The sequence below is a fragment of the Equus asinus genome, chromosome 28, assembly GCF_041296235.1.
Source record: "Equus asinus isolate D_3611 breed Donkey chromosome 28, EquAss-T2T_v2, whole genome shotgun sequence".
Classification (NCBI taxonomy): Eukaryota; Metazoa; Chordata; class Mammalia; order Perissodactyla; family Equidae; genus Equus; species Equus asinus.
In genome coordinates this window covers 39,213,459-39,217,758 of record NC_091817.1, presented here as the reverse complement: position 1 = coordinate 39,217,758, position 4,300 = coordinate 39,213,459, and positions in this window count along the sequence as shown.

Here is a 4,300-nt window from a genome sequence, read left to right as displayed (position 1 = left end):
ACGCTGCGCCAAGGGGCGGGGCCGCACGCAAGGGGTCGCGGCGAGGGGCCGTCCGGGTAGTGGGGGTGGTGACGTTGGCGACGTGGGCATCTGTGAGCTATGTTGGGCACTGGGGAGGGGACATTCGGGAACTTGGGGACTCAGTGGACGTTGGTAATGGGGAGTTTGAGGGTCTGGCTGCGGATTGGACTTTTATAGAGGGCTGTTCATGAGGGAAGTCTGGGGCGTTGATGACAAGAGGGGGCTTTTGGCGGTATGAATAACAGAAGAGGGGTTTCTGGTGGTTGGTGATAGCAGGGGGAGTCTGTTTAGGGCGTTGACGCTTTGGAGAGTATTGTTTCGTGTGGTAACAGGTTGTGGGCTCAGTACGGGGGTGGGGGGTGATTAGTTTTGGGGGACTGTGTGGGGAGGTACTGATGACAACCCGGGGTTCAGTATTGGGGACAGCCATAATAGGTTGCCTCGGACCTAAAAATTGAATTTAAACAAAACCCATTTCCTCCCTTTACCCATAAATAAATGTTTGAATAAACATTTAAGAAAAAGTATCACAAATATGCATTTGAGGAGTGTTACATCACACTGATCACAAAGAGACCCCTTAAGCTTAACTGGCTGAGGAGTTAGAGGTGACTATCAGGCTCGGAGAATTCCCCTGAGAGCTGGTCATGAGACGGGCTTCTTTGGCAGTCAGCGGAGGGTTCAGCAATCCCAGCCCAGACTGTGTGTGTGTGTCACCTGCCTGAGCATATGCTGTGAGGTTCTCCAGTGATGTCATTCCTTTATTCCTAGCAGAGTCATCAGGGCGGTCTGCTCTGGGTCACCATCTGTTTATGAGCTGGTAAATATGTAACAAGAATATTTACTTAATTGGGCACGTGATCCTTGCCACGTGCTTGTAATTCTGATGCAGCTGAAAGACCTGTATGTTTGAACATTGTCATTCATCATTTGCTGCAGTTGAAATTCCTGATGGATGCTGTGGAATCTAGCTTCATTCTAAAAGTATTTTTGTTGTTTTAAGATTGTGTATCTGAGCAACCAAAATAGGTTTTTATTTGCTTGTTTGTTTGTTTGTTTTTAAAGATTTTGTTTTTCCTTTTTCTCCCCAAAGCCCCCTGGTACATAGTTGTGTATTTTTAGTTGTGAGTCCTTCTAGTTGTGGCATGTGGGATGCCACCTCAGCATGGCTTTATGAGCGGTGCCATGTCCACACCCAGATCCGAACTGGCGAAGCCCTGGGCCGCCAAGGCGGAGCACACGAACCCAACCACTTGGCCACGGGGCCGCCCCCTGCTTGCTTGTTTTTAATGAAGTGAAAAATCCTTTGAATTTTATACCTAGAAGTTATTGCTGTTGCTTATAAGAGCACCGTTCTAGGTGTTGGGGAAAAGCAGTGAACAGAACAGACAACACCTCTGCTGTCATGGACTTGCATTCTAGTGGAACAAGGCAGAAAATAAATATGTCAGGTAGTGATAGGTGCTGTTTAGGAAAATAAAGCAGGGCTGGAGACTAGAGAGTGATGGTGGGATAGAATGCTAATTAGATAAAGTGGTTGGCATATTCTAGGAACAAGAAGGCTCCCCTTGTGGCTGGAGGTGAGTAAACAAGGAGGAATGTGTTAGGAGATGAGATCAAAGAGATCTAGAACAAAACTGTGTTGAGCTTTGAATTTCATCTGAAGAACTTTGGATTTTATTTAGAATGAGATGAGAAGTCGGGAGAGTTTTAAACAGAGGTGTGACATGATATAACTTTCGTTTTTAAGTGATCAGGCTAGCTTTTGTGTAGGCAGTAGACTATAAGGGGTTGAGGATGGAAGCAAGGGAAACAGTTAAGAGCCTATTATGATAATCCAGGTGGAAGATAATGTTGGCTTAAACTAACATGGTGTCCGTGGAAGCAGTGGGAAACAGTTGTATTCTAGATATATTTTGAAAGGAAGGCCAACAAAATCTGCTGATAGATTGGATATGAGGGGTGAGGGACAAGTCAAGTCAAGGTTTTTGGAGAGATGGAATTGCCATTTACTAAAATAGAGTGGAGCTAGCTTAGGAGGGTGAGAATCAAGGGTTTGGTTTTGGATATATTAAGTAGGAGATGCTCAAGAGACACACCCAAGTGTGTGTCTCTTGTGAAGATGTAGAGTAGGTTAATGAATCCATGAGTTTTAAATTCAGGAGAGAAATACTTAAGCTATTGAACTGGATGAGATCAGCTAGAGAGTGAGTGGAAAAAATGAAAATACCTTTTTTGCAAGTAGAATTAAACACTGAAGAGTGAAGATGGTTGTTCACCATCTGATAGTCAGTGAATCAGTGGAGGAGTTAGAAATGGGGCTGAAGATCCCTGCTTCTCCTTACAGACCTGCTCATTGTGTCGTAGTCCAAGTCATGTCTACACCACCTTGCACCGGAAAGAGCTAGTACACTTCTCAGGGGAAAGATCCACCACTCACCCAACTTACAGGCATGTCACCTGATGGGCTCAATGATGTGCAATGCGTTTCTGTCTTCTATCTTTACCTGCTTTCTCAATGTCTTTTTCTAGTTCACCATTCTAATTGGCTTCTCTGATCTGTCTTGATGATATGCATCACCTTCTTTGGGTCATTACATTTAGCTTATTGAATGTTCTAAGAACACTGGATACCTTTCTTGAGGGGGTGGTCAGTTGAAGGGGTGAGTCAGGAGGAGAAATAAGATAATGAATATATGCAATTACACATTAACACTTATAAAACACAATAAATTTCAAATGTTGGCGAGGTATGTGAACATGGATACTGAGGGATGGCTAGGGCAGTGGGGGCGAACACAAAGCCATGGAAAGCTGATCAAGAAAGACTTCACATTAAAAACTTACATTTCTATAACCCAGAATTCTACTCCTTGGTGTGTCCAAGATAAACTTTTGCATGTGTATGCCTGCAGACATATACAAGAATGTTCACTGTGTCGTTCATATTGGCAAAAACCTGTAAGCAACCCAAATGTCCACAGACAAGATTATGGATATACAAATTGTAGTACATGCACAGAACAGAAGAGTGTCCAGCAATCAAAATGAAGGATTGACAGCTACCTGCAATAATATTATAATGATTTTTTTCTCTGATCACAAGGTAATAAAATTAACAAGATAATAAAAAATACATTTGGAAACTAAAAAAAAACTTCACAGAGAACGTGAATCTTATGTTTCAGAGAGAAGAGTACATTTTCCAAAGGATAAACTGTCCTTAACAGATAGAAACAAAGGCTCGAGTTGGAAGGGGGAACTGGGAAGCCAAAAGTTCAGCAATATATAGATAAACACCAAGGTGAAAAAAATGTTGGAAAGCTTTGAAGCAAACATTCAGGAATTCTAGACTGATTCAGGAGACCCTGAATGGGAGCTTCTAGAAAGGAGTAAAACTGGATTAAAATGTGTAGTTTTAAGAGAACAACTCTCTTTGATCTTGGAGATAAATTGTAGGAAACAAGAAAATTATGGAAACTGAGAAGTCAGTTCTCAGTCATGAATGTGTGAAAATGATACAACATACACAGATCTTTAGCATTTTTTTAAAAATCCAATATTCTCTCTTAAAGAATTAAAGACACAGACTAGCTTCCTCAAATCATGGAGACAAAGAGTAAACATTAGTATCCATTATTATTAAATACTTTGGCAAAGCTCCTGGCATTTCAGGGGAGGCTGAAGCACTTCATACACCTAGATTCCTTTTTGTTTTGTTTTTTAATTAATTAACTTATTTATTTTTGGATGTACATCATAATATATTTCAAGTTTTGTGTAGATTACATCATGTTCACCACCCGAAAACTAATTATAGTCCATCCCCTCACATGTGAGCCTAATCACCCGTTTTGCCCTCCCAATACGCCTACATCCTTAACAGTCACTTCCCTCTGTTTCAGAAGTGACCGAGTGACACTAGTTAGTGTGTGTTCCCTTCTGCTGAAAGGAGGCGCTTTGGAGCAAACACCTCCTTCCTCAGAATAGAGCCACCCTCAGGATACAACAGTAGAACCATTTATCCTAGAATCTTGTTTTAATGGTTATTTAAATAAATGAAACTCATCCACTTAAAGCAGAGATACAATATAATGTCAGAATCATAACATAGATTTAAGCCTAACAATTCCTGTATTTAAGAGCTGTGTTGCCATCCCAGAAAAGCTTTAAATCGGGAATGAGCAGTACTGGACTGGATATGTCAAAAGCATCTTATGGCTGATGACATTGTCGCCTTGGACTATGGTAAGAACCCTGGATAGTTTTTCCAAATGGG